This window comes from Sturnus vulgaris, chromosome 4, assembly GCF_052056855.1.
Source record: "Sturnus vulgaris isolate bStuVul1 chromosome 4, bStuVul1.hap1, whole genome shotgun sequence".
Lineage (NCBI taxonomy): Eukaryota > Metazoa > Chordata > Aves > Passeriformes > Sturnidae > Sturnus > Sturnus vulgaris.
The window spans coordinates 52,815,810-52,829,362 of NC_142246.1; the positions used below are offsets into that span (position 1 = coordinate 52,815,810).

The window sequence follows — 13,553 nt, forward strand, 5'->3', positions numbered from 1 at the left end:
CCCACTGGGGCAAAACAATCCCAAATTCATGCAGCCAGCCATGCTTCTATTATCCAGCCACTGGGGCAAGGAAAACGACCTTTTCCCCTTGCTCTGTCATCTTGCAGCAACCACAACAGAAAAAAACACCTCAAAAGCTTGGATTAGCTAACATATGCAAGCTCAGCTTCCCATCAGCATCACTCCTGCCTGCTGCCTGCTTCAGCCCTGCCCCACGCCAGCACCACTTGTCTTGCCCTGCTTTCGCCTGGATGGTAGGTGTGAAGGTCATTGATACACATTGCTGTTTCAGATGCAGACTGAGAGTTTTCAAAATACCTCTTTTTGCATTTCTCTGGCCTTGTGATTTCTGTGTGGTTAAAGATCCAGGAAATAAACTGGTCTCTGGCACTGTCTTTGGAGGAATTGAAGAAATTGCAACTAGATTTCACATTTGAAGCTATGTAAACTTAGTCCCAATCAAGCCATCACTTGTCAAAAATTAAGAGAAGGCCATCATTAGGCCTCATTCCAGCTGGTTTGAAATTAGTAATTAACTTCTCACAGAAAACAGACATTTTGTAGGGAATCAGAGATGACATTTTTGCGTGTGATATACTTAGTGAGCCAAAGGAGTCTGCATATTGACAGTAAACATTATGCCAACAAACCTCTGTAGGTTGGAAGAATCTCCTGTGCTAATTTGGGATGGTTTTCAACAGTGAGAATATTAAAGCTGAAATAAGAAAACACATTTAGACTGCAGTAAGCAGAGCATTAGCAATCTGAGGTGTTCCTATTAACCACCATTAGGCAGAATTGAGAGAGGAACAAATGCAGCAGTGATCAGCTGTGCCCTGGCTCAGGAGCCTCCATCTGGGATGAGGCAAGCAGGAAAGCAGGCAAAGCCACACTAGCCCACCACAAACCCTAGACTGTGGGGCTTCCAGGAGAGGAACTTTCCAGCTCACAGGTGCTTTGCGGTTGCTGGGATCTCGCACAGAGCAGACCAAGGAGCAGTCTCGGCACCAGGCAAAGGCTGGGTTTCTCTGTAGCCCCAGTGCCCAGCTGCATTTACATGGGTTGGTTGGTTGTTCCTTGTTTGCTTTTTTTACAAAAAGTCCTGGGAATCTAGGAAGTTATTGAAAAGCCTCACACCCAAAAATTCTGGTTCAGGCTAAAATCGGGAAGTTTTGTAAAATGCTGCAACTTGTTTAACTGAAAACATCCCCAAACATGAGTGTAAGTATTAAGAATACAGCTGACAGTCATAAATCATGGCAGCTCACTGTGCATACAGAAAGGGAGAAGAAAGCTGTCACTTTGGTGCTTGACAGCACAGTGATGAGCACCATGCAAATGGATAGTGCTCATCTAATATAAATTAGGTAGCTGTTGCCTAAAAGACTACCATTAGGGAGTACAATGCACTGAAACTTAGGTAAACCAATAATATAATATTTTCTCCAGCAAGAAAGACAGGAGTACCACAGGAGATTGAAGTTTCTCATTTTAATGACTAGATAAAACACTTGGTTCGTTCCACTCTGGAAAAAAACCCAAGAGAGCAGAAGCACAGGGAAATTCAGAGGACGGATGAAGCACTGGGAAAGACAGAGAACAGATCTGCTTTGTCTGGGAAATAAACGGAGTGATCCAACAATTCCATATCCAATTCCTGTTTCTGTGTTAAGGGCAGTTTGAAGAACTGCCCCAGTCAGGGCAACATGGGAGAAAGCACTCTAGGGGAAATTTCCTGCCTCTTTCTTGCAGGGTTAAAGGCACAGCAATCTGCTAACCTGCACCCTTGCTTCATCTTGGAGGGTCTCAGATGCAACATTTCTACCCAAGTAGCAGTACAGCCTTTACTGCTACAGCTAAGGACCAAATTGGTAAGTTAAATGTTGTAAAAGAAATTTAATACAACTGGGAAAATAAATTTTCTTTTGCTTTGTTCTAAACAGGGATCTACTTGCTGACATGGATCATTAAGTAAAGTAGAATGAAAAAGCACTAGGAATGACTGAAAGCCTATTTAATAGAGCAGCAGCCATACCTGTAGGATATAACATACACAAAAAAGACAGTGCAGAATATGAAAGGTGCTGGATGATATTTCCTGTTCATCTCAGCACGGCTGCATAGTTCAGCTACTCTGAAATTTGTTCATGTGAATCAGGAAGACATACAGAACAGACTGCAGCAATACGCAACTGGATGAGAGAAAATTAAATTCCATACAATAGTGACACCAGCACTGTTATGCACGTAGACCCCTTGGAATGTTTTTTATTACAATCTCTACTACACATTTGAAATGTGTCCATAAGGAAAAAAAAATCTTCATAGCACAACTTGGCAGACAGCACAAGAAGATCTTAGCCCAAAAAATAGTTGTTGTTTTCCTTTCTTCTCCCTGTACAGACCAAGACCTAAATTCACCTACAAAATGCAAACAAATAAATATATTTTCATTAAAGATGAATTAAGGATGGCAGTCTGGCCTGTCTTACACATAAAAGAGAGAAAAGGAGGTTGTTCCTCATTTAGAAATATACTGCCTTCATGTGTCACAATGGCAGCTGGAACCTGAGCAACAAAACCTGGCAAGTGATTAATTGCTCCGGTACTTAAACGAGTTCCATGGCATACAGAATAGACATCATTAAAAAGAGAGTTTGCTGTCTTAAATCTCCCTATTACCCTTCATCCAAATATGCAATCAGAACTGGTCTAAAGCTGTTCTGATTAGTTTTGTATTTCCACTGGGTCGTGTGGGTAATTCAACCCTGGCAGAGCTTGCATGGGGGTGAGAGGAGGAATCTCTGAGATGTTGCTGAGACAGAACAAGAGCTCCACAGATCCCTCCTCCTGTCCAGGTAGGACAGTCCTTGTTTCATCTACTTTCCCAACAGACAGTTTTGCAGGATCTGACATTTCTCTTCCCACAGAAAAGATGCTCAGCATGCTGGAACAGATCTATGCCAAAAGGCAAGAAATCTTGGAGGAATAGGCTACCCAGAACAAAGATTTTTTACAAACATCCCCTGTGCTGACCAATACAAAAGCTCTAGTTTTAATATGGCCAGAACCTGCATACTGCTAACTAAAAATGAAATTTGAGCATATTTCTCACTAAAGAAGTGGCTGTCAAAGGCAAGTATCATTTTCAGCAAGTACTTAGTTTCTTCAGTAACATAACAAAGTGCCAAAAAAAAAAAAAAAAAAAAAAAAGCTTGCTGCATCCATATCTCTCTCGGGGAGCCAGGCAATGAGAACAGATGAGAAAAGACTTGCAAATTTCTGACTTATTGCTCCCTTTTATCCAGTCAGTCTGGAAGGACATGCTTTAAAACACTGTTTTAGAAAAGGGGTAGAAATTAAAGCTGATTTTGCAGGACATATGGATAATTGTGAATTCTGGAAAGTTCCAACACAACTCTCTTTTTTGCAAATGTGACAGTGCATGATGTTAAATGCTTTCTGTAGCTGCTCATGCATGATTACAAAAGATTCAAATAGCAGCTTTATGAGTTTTAATGAAAGCAGAAGGTGTCCAGCCTGTGAGAGTGCTTTGTTAAGAATATTGGCAGGGATGGTACAAAAGCAGGAATTTTCTAGTAGGACTGAGTTACTCAGTATATGTGGCTCAGACTTTTGAAAAACAAAGCAGAAAACCAACTTCACTTGGTGAATTTGATTCCTGACTATTGTCTCTAACTTTGCCAATGGCTATTATATGTAGGTATCCTTTATGTAATAGAGCCCTCTAACATTTTATTTCCTTGGCTCCCACCAACAGTTTCTAGAAAGAATGTGCTGTTATTCACTTAAATTGGACAATTCAACAATAGTGGAGGGAATAATGGAGAGGAACCACAATCCCTCAAAGTGATAATAACCTGCAGAGATATTTCACTGCTCATTTTTTAACCAAAACCTGACATTTCTCATTATTTCCAAGAGCAGACTACCTAATCCAGAAGTCTATCTATCACAAGTAATTCAGGTACAGAACTGACATTGCAATTATTTTTACTAGTACTAGCCAAAAAATGAACTATGTCTCAATGTGCACAGATCAAATCTCTCCTACAGATATGGCAGTGTACCTGACTTGGAAACTTCCAGTTATTGGAATGAAAATACACAGTTGTTGATTCAAAGAAAGTGTTTAGGGAAGAAAGTCTCCCTGTTTGACTCCATTTATTACTTTCCAATAGCCTATCCCTGCCAAATAATAACAGTATTTTATGTTATTTAAGATGTAAAAATCCATCAGAAAGCACAATAAATTTATCTCTCATGCAGAAATAACAGTAGCACTAGTGCAAAATACTTGCAATAAAATTTCAATCCATGGGAAATGCACTGGAGTTTGGCTTTTGTTGGAGATTCAAAAGCATGCCTGGTTTTGTTATAAGCTTCAGGATCCAGGTGAAGAGCACTGAGACAATTGGTTTTCATCTCACAGCTCTTATATGAAACCATTCTTAGTGGCAATCAAAAATACTACCTCTGACTATAAGAAAAAGAGAAAAATAGACTTTTTTAAAAATTTTACCAAGGCTGTTCTGCATTTTTTCTGCAATGAAGTGTAGTAAATCTCAGCAGCACCATAGAAAAATTCAAGATTCTAGTAATTGTCCTACTACAACGAATAATAAGAGACCAAACGTGTCATTATTATCAGTTAGGTCTCTGATGCAATCTGCATTTATTATTCTCCAGGTTTGCAAAGAATAGAGACTTGCTTGGAATAAATGCCTTAAGCTTTAACTTACAACAATGGAGTTTTCTTCTGTGCCACCATTCCCTTTATGCTGAAGGTGTGTGGGTGTGAGAAAAGTCAATGGAATAGAACTCTCTCAAAAGTGCCCCCTCAAAATAACCAAATGAAGGTTTTCTTTCTCTGAACTGCATTACTACATTTACATCAGATCTTTTCTTACATAAATGAACAAACTGGAATTACTACATTGCTACTTAAGTAAATAATGGGTATTTTTCTATGGAAGGCCATCTTCAGTCTCAGAGAAAAATAAAGTAACAAAAAATTATAACACCCCAAATTTATGCCTTCTATGTTTACCATTTTTAGTGAGGTTCAGTTAAGAAATATTTACCCCATTTTGAGGGCTGATGAGCACAGCTGATGCAGAACAGCACACCATGCCAGCCAGGCATTCATTGCTTGGGCCTGAGTGAGGGCAGCAAGGGCTGAGGTGTGATAGTGACCAACAGCCACCAGCACAGTAAAGTTGCAAAATGGGCAAATGGTGTGCCAGGGTGCACCAGCCACGGCATTTCTGAGTCATATTCTGGCAAGCACATGTGCTTTCTCATCCAACACACTCTGCATGACTGGCCTTACCTCCATGACAGCAGAAGCAGTGCAGATAAGAGATACACTGATGAACAGGAGAACACATCTCTTATCTCAGGAGGTAAAAAACCTTGCTGAGACACATGGAAAAGGAGAACTGAGAGTGAGAGAAGGCAGAAACAGAGAAGAGCAATGTGAGGGAAATGCCAATATTATCAAAAAACTAACAGTTCACACTGGCTGAGGAAATCTGACTATAGAGAATATCCCTGGGAGTAATAGAGAGGAGAAAAGGCTTCCCAGCAGGAACAGCATCAGAAAAACAACAGACCTCCCAGGGGAAAACACTCAAGTGAACAAAAATCCCTCAGCCTGGTGTTGATATGGCTCTTGATGAAGTTATGAAAGGACCCATGTGGTGTGCTTGCCTATCATAGCAGGATAATGGATTCGGTGACCCAGCAGACCCCTCTGATTCTTATGGTCCTATAACAGCAATAAAGCAAATTGCCTGTAGCTTTGTCATTTGGGCCATCTATCAGACAAATGAGGATCTTGGACTGCAGATCTGAAACATGTACCCCCAGAGTGACAGCCATAGGTTTTGGCATGCCCCACTGGTGTTCCACAGTGCTGTGGGAGATGTGTGGTGGATGAAGGACACCAGATCTCTAATCTCCTTGCCCCCTCCATCTCTGGTCTGTCCTCCTCCTGCCAGTAATACAGAGGAGCAAAAGCTTCCCAGCAGGAACAGCATCAGAAAAACAACAGACCTCCTAGGGGAAAACACTCAAGTGAACAAAAATCTCTCAGCCTTGTGCTGATATGGCTCTTGATGAAGTTATGAGCCCCTTCGTGCTCCCCCTCCCTGGGCCTGCCTGGGAAACCTGATGTGAGGCACCTGGCTTGTCCAGCTGCAAACAAACCCCAAGCCTTGCTCCATGTGGGCCAAGATGCCAAAGGGATCTCTGCCCAAAGACCACATCTGAGGCAATCTGGAGCAGCAAAGTAACCTCTGGAGGTCCTTGTGCAGTGCACAGCTGCCTTTGGAAAGCTGCTGGCTTTTGGAAGCAGTTGAACTTTCAATGGCCTAGAGTAAGTGGTCTTTCTAAATAAAAATGTCCATGTCATATTAATGAACCATAACTTTATGAATGCCAACCAAGCTTGCTTAAATATTATCATAAATGAGCATATAAATAGCTAAGTAAATGCAAAGATATTTCAGACCTCCACGGGGGATATTAATAATGATAACTTCACTCCAGTGAGACCCTGAAGACTCTAGTCAAAAACTTAAGGTTTCCTTAGTAAAAATATATTGATCCAACAGAGATTTATTTACAGTAACCTACTTTTAGTACAGAGGACTTATAACACTATTACTCTGGCTATATAATTAGTGGGTAAAACACGTATACTAATGAGCTTGAAGGTAGAATTCAAGTGTTTTATGGATGAATGGTTCACCCCTCCTTTCTGTAAAGATTTTACACTCTTTACTCGGCTCATTTGTGATACTGGGAAGCAACTTCTCTCCTTTCACTCATTACATGTCCACAAAGGAATAGAAGATTAACTCTCACTTCACCAGCCCTCTAAATACTTGTAATTTCGAACTGGTCTCTAGTGCCTTTCGGTGATAATAATCCTTGATATACCATGTCAGCACAACTATGGAATTAAAGCACGTTATGGCAAAATGCTTTCCAACGCTCCTAAAAGTTTTGGCCTCCCACATGAAATGAATCATTACAGTATTAAGTTTTCTTCTGGCTTTGCTGTCAAGTTCTCTGTAGCTAAAAACTGCCGAGGGTTTTATAATGGCTCCTGTCACCTTGGCCCCGATGGCCTCAGAAACACATACTGCTGACTTCAGCTACAGCTTTATCCATAATTTCATCCTAAACAACCCCGAGCCCATAAAAGCCACAGAAGAAAAATTCCCACTTTATTATCATATTGAACATGTCATGTTCTTGAAATAAACCAGCATCATGAGACTTTAATCCTCTTTCAACTTCCCATAAATGTCATCAATCAGAAAACCGTCAGCTCAAGTGTGACAAAAAACCTGTTTCCATTCCCCTGAGACCCTGGTGAAATGAGTATTATTAGCCCATTTTCTCCTCTAAAGGGGTCTGGTACAAAAGAGTGAATCATCAAGAAGTGCAGTCTCTAGCACAAGATCAATATTGATACATCCCCTGTTGAGAGGCTTTAAAACACTACCCAACATATGGCAAAAACCTTTGTGGCTTTCCAAAGTCCGTGGTTAAGAAAGGGGCTGGAAAAGTGACTTTGTGACTTCAGCAGGATGTGACAGAGCCTCCTTGCTGCAAAAGTGATCCATATGTGATAACAATATGTTATAACCAAAATGTCTGCTTTTCCCTCCCAGTGCAGAAGTAGATGATGCTTGTGCAGACTTTCGCCAATCAATGACCTAAAGATCCTTCTACTCCTCTTTGTTTAAACAGAAACTGACCATCAAGCAGTCCAGGATATTTAAAAACATCTCTACTTGTGTCAAGTTGCTCAGCAAGATGATAAATTCATAGCATGATGTGCCAGAGACACAGTTTTTCCCATTAGGAAACATCTATCTTGAAAGGGCTGCAAAACATTTTCTCCAGCCTTTGTAAGAAATTAATTTGATCCCATCCATGAAGCTATAAACTGAGCAAATTTAATACACACTCCTTCTTTCCAGACTTGTTTTGCATGGAAGGGGATTTTAGTCATTTTAAGAAAAGGTCCCAGGAGAGCATATTTGAATTGGTATGTAATGTAATATTGCTCCAAGGCCTCACTCTACTAATTTTCTCTGTTATTGCTTTACAAAAAAGAGCATTGATAAATTACTCTTATGAGCACCTGGTGTGTTTACATAATTTCCTTTATCTTGTATTTTGCCTATCAATTTATGTCTGTTTACAAGGACTTCAGCTTCCTCAGTCAATTCAGACAAAATTTCCATACTTATCACACAAGGATCTTCTTGAAGCTTAAGCAAAGAAGTTTTCAGACTAAGTTAAGAAACCAACTCAAATAATCCATGTTAGAAGTGTCAATAGGCAGGCCCAAAGTCCAAAAGAGCTGAGATAGAAATTCCTTCCTGTGGACACTGCCCACAGTGCAACAAAGATGACAGGAGATGTCCAGTTACCTCCACTTCTGACATCTTTCTTTCCCAGAGCACCAGGGATGCTGGGGCTAAGCACAGGCTTAGGAACACAGGCTAAGGGACATTTAAAAGATTTCCTGTTTTTCCAAAAATGTCCTGGGGCTACTTTGTGAATTATTTCCTTGTAAAAAATGGCCAAACTCCATGCAAGATGGGCAGATATATGAGTACTACAGCAACCTGAAGAATGACTTCACAGAGAATGACACATTTCTTTCATAAGTCAATTGAAATGTCATCGTGATTATTAAAAACCAAACCAATGACATTCATCTAGGAGCTAAACTGAAAGACACACAGGATGCTGACTGAAATCCAACTATCTGCCAACTGCTGCAGCCCCCAAAATTTTGGTCCCTAAGCAGTATTAGTAACTGGCATTTTATGCTTCTTTGAACTGCGACTTCTTTTGGCCATCAGCTTTCCTACGCTCCTCCCAGCACACAAGCTGCAGCCATCTGACAGTAATTGCCATGACAACTGATGCTGGTCCCAAGAGGACAAAAGACAATACTGCCAGCAAAATTCAATAAGCAATGTAATGAAGTCAAACACATCACAGGAAGTTAGTTGTGGTTTCATGGTATGGAGAGTGAGTGATCTGGAGCATCCCTCCAGTGTCCCAGGGCTATCCATGTCCCAGCCTGGAGTATTTGCATGTGCTGCTGAGGGTGACCTTAGTGCCCTGCATGGGATGAAGAGATGCTGCAAAGGAGGAAATTACGAGCTTGGAGGAGAAAGGAAGCAGGGTGATGTCAGAAAAGGATGGTTTAAAATGAAGTGAGGAGATTTGGGGCTGGAAAGGCCATTATAACACTTAGCCTGGCCTACAAAGAATGTCACACTCATGTAGGAAGAGCCAGAAGAAAATTTTCAGAACACAAATCAGGAGTAGGCACCTTCGTCCTATGCATTTTCAACTTCCTAAGTTTTCAGCTTATTGGCCTTCCCATCACCTGAAGACAAAAATCTAACAAGTTCTAACAAAATTAAAAAGAAAAAAAGCACACCTGTTTTTTTCTACTCAAGTTCTAATAACTGAAGAAATGCCTTAATTATAAGCATAGGTTAACTGCATGGCATCATTATAAGGCTGATTTGGAGCTGCATGACCGAATTAACTGCATTCCTTACCTTCAGGTTTCTTTGATGTGGAACTTTAATTCAGACTTTCATCATTTTACGATGACTGATTCTGGAGTTATTAAAAGCATTCTTTCTTATTTCTTTCTATCAAATAATAAGTTTTCACTTTCAACTCTAACAAAGATTTAAGTTTCTAATGACACTCAAGTATCCAGCTGACTCTAGCTAATTTAGCTAACTACTGTGTTAGCATGGAGTAGACAGGCTAGCTCAGGAGAAGTGGTGTACCAAGAGAAGCAGTTCTGATTGACAAGGCATTTAAGCTATCTCTTAATATTTTTTAATTTGTTCCCTATTTTGAGTCAAAAGATAATCCCTGAATATCATACAATTCCTCCCATTAAAGATAAATGACTCCATTTGGTTAAAACAAAGCCTGGAAACAGGGCTCAAATTTGTTTGAGAAAACTCAAGTTCAGAGCAGGCAATAAACCCACAGCTAGGAAACAATTCTATACGAAAACAAATGTTGCCAAGAAAGCTTCCTGCAGCCCTGCTGTCAGAGCACAGTGACTCAAGGCAAGCACCACTAACTGGAAATGGAAGTGATGCAGACTGCCAGAGAGAACAGCAAACAGAAATAAGGACCCTTTCTGTCCAGATGCAATGTTTATATTAGTGCTGGCAGTACAGCAAGAGGCTCAGCAAGTCCAGCATCAGGCCTAGAGAGAAAAATCGTGTGGTTTGCAGGCAGCACACCAGGTATTTCACCATATCCAGGGAGACTAAATCATCAGTTTTACCTGCAAGCAGCACAAGCTGAACTTTAAAATGGCGCCTCCAGATAGGAACAACTATCATGTTTATCCAGATCAATATATCAGTGCAGGCCTGCAGCATTTCTCCTGCTGAATAAAGATCTGGCGCTATTTACACAGAGATAACCTGCACCATTACTATTAAGATTCAGCCCTGTGATAATTCTAGCTGTGTGGGATAGGCTATGTTAGTGATCTAAAGGGATGTAACATTTGAAAATTTTAGCAAGGAGGTTATCATTGCCTAGGCAAGATGAAGCACTAGCATCTCCACTTTTTCCTCAATTCAGAAAACTATATTAGTGAGTATGCAAGCCTGTGGGGGATGAGAAAGCTTCTCTGTGAGTAAGAAAATCTTCAGAATGGAACCTGAAATGCAGCACTGTGGGAACCATCTTAAATTGCAGTAGGCTGAGAGGCGCACAGCATGGTCTGCTCCCAGTCGCGCCAGCCTAGGACAGAAGTCTCCCGGTGGGAGTCTTTACCCAGGCTTTATTTTCAACACAAGCAAAAAGATTATGAGAGTTCAGCCCCATGAACGGACAAACCACTTACACCTCTGAGAAACAGGGGAAAAACAGGAAATAAAAAATCCTCACTTTTTCACAATGAGCAACAGAACTGACCCCAAACACCAGTTTTGTTTCTGGGGAAGTTTGCAGACCGCTACCCCAGGAGGACAGGCACTCAGAGCCCTCAGGGCATCTCCTGGCCCCAGAGTGTGCCCAGTGTGACCCTGGGGTCACTCCCCTGCACCCACCCAGGGCTTCACCCCACAGGGTGCCCCCAGAGCCCACGACCCCTGTTTGGCAAGGCAAGGGACAGCAGGCTGCTACACAGCACTGAAGCAGCCAAAAGGATCTGTGTTAAGTGAAGCAGCAGTAGGAAAACACTTTGGGCAGAAAAAAGGAAACAGGCAGTGGTGCCAAGGCACCAGGTAATATGAAATAAAGCTGGCAGGAGCGAGAGGAAGGAAGATGTGTCTGTGCACAGCTCGCAGCTGTGCCAGCTCTGCAGCCCTGCTGCCTCCCTTCATCTCGGCTACTGCAGCTTTCCATGAAAGCAGGCAGTCTACTTCCAAACTCAGTTCTTAAAAACACTCCAACACCAAAGCCACCCCGGATTTCTCCTATCAAAGAAGGCTCAGAACAAGTAAGCAGTAAACCACTGGCAAAGGCTGAGAAAATGGGAAGAAAACAGCTAATGGGAGAAGCGAGGGCTTTGCTCAGCATCCAGGTGATTTGTGGCGTCAGCTTGGACGTGTTGTTCATCCCCTCTGAGCTGAAGGTCCTGCAGCAAGCTGGAGTGACAGACCCTTCACTTGCAAAGCCAAGCAGAAGAACGGGGTATCACTACGTGTTGCTCTGCTCTCTGCGACCAGCCCAGCCACACACACAAATATTTCATCTTGGGGGTGAGAACAAAACACAGCTGCTGCTGCTGCCAGCACAGCTTATATACATGTAGTTACATGTGCAACCATGGATGTATTTCTTGTTGCATTAAACACCTGTCAGTAGTTCTTTCTGAAACCTTGTATTTTCAAGAGGCCTTGTATGTTTAATCTGGTGCAAAACTGCTACTCTTAAAAAAATTAAAAATGAGCGTTGTAGGCGTTTTTAACTTAAGAGAGGCATGAAGAATACTAAGAAACTTTGACTTCCTCAGGGCTTTAACCATGCTTCTTTTTCAACTGCTTTTCTTCTATGGATTTTACAATTTCCTCCAGATTGATAAAAAATGGAAGAACACAGGGGAATTTGATGCTGCAGGTGAAGCCCTATGGCTTTTTGAAAGCCCTGATTGCTGCCCAAGTGTGACTGTCAGAGCTGACATGTTTCTGGAGCTTTGCATAGCACTTCACAGTGTAAGAAAAAGAAATGAACATAAATTCCCTGTTTCATGGAGACCTTAATATTGAGCCTTACATCTAAATTATGCCAAAGGCATATTATAGGATTAAATTCTCCTGTCAGCTGAACCAGTATAAATCTGGTAATTCCATGATCTGAAGATCCACTGCTAATTAACTAAATTCCCCAAAACCCAAGGAAATTAATACACTCAAACAACATTAAAATAAAGTATCTATTTCTCAGTTACCTCAAGGCTCACTTCTTCATGGTTTCTCTAATGTGTTGCTGTAGGAATATCCCAGACAAAGCCAAAAAAAATCAATCCTGGGCCAGGAACTTCTAATCCCTGCTCTCAAGGCTGCAAAACAGTGCTAATGACTCTGCTGCTTTTCTCTCCAAATATTACTGTAATGGAGTTTGTTTGTTCTTTTGTAATGAAAAAATAATTGAATTTTTAATTAAATAAACAAATCCTAACATATCTTATCTGTCTTATCAGCTTTCTGTAGGAATCTGATGTCTTTGATATACTGATGATCTCTTTGGTCCTGTAGAGGCATCCCACCTATGAAACTGCAGCCAATACAGCTATTTTTCCTTTTAATGCTTGTCACCAGCTGAAACCTTTCTGCTTTGGTGGGAGCAGCTGGAGCATGTACTTATCTACAAAGCCAGGTAATTAGGTGGCAGCTTTTCTTCACTGCTTTGGAAATTCAGCTGTTATTCTTTCAGCTGAAGACAAAAGTAGCAAATAGAAGGGAAAAAATATTTTTCAATTGCAGGAAGAATGAAGAGATCATAACCTTTCCAAACAAGTTTACTCCCCCTGGCTCAGCCCTTAACTGTGAGGGCTTTCAGAGTGAACTGGCAAAGCCTATTAAGCACATGCAAGAGGGAGATGTGCTCATGGGCCATGACAAATTATTGCCACTAGGACTCAATCAGGAGTGTAAGCACATGTTCCAGATAGGCCAAAACCCCTTGTGCAGTTTTTCTGTGACTATAACAGGCTTATTATTAAAATCCCTCTATTGAAGGTGATCACTAGAGGAATATGATAAAGTATTTGATTGAGAGGAAGTCCAAGTATGATGTACGTTTCTGATTTACTACCAGACAGCTGAAGAGTGCCATTATCAATACCTTGCATATGAACTTGAAAGAGCAAACTTTTCCTGATTAATTCTTTTATATTGGGTTATAAATCCTGCCTTCTCATTCTCTCCTCCACTTAAAAAAAAAAAAAAAAGGTTGGTCATTTAAAGCATCTATTTCTGTCCATTGACTCTAATATTATGTTG

General features: G+C 41.1%; 1 protein-coding gene across 5 annotated transcripts in view; it reads right to left on the minus strand.

Moving 5' to 3' along the window:
- Positions 1-13,553, minus strand: part of GRID2 (glutamate ionotropic receptor delta type subunit 2) — a 679,862-nt gene that overhangs the window by 42,760 nt on the left and 623,549 nt on the right. The window lies entirely within an intron of this gene.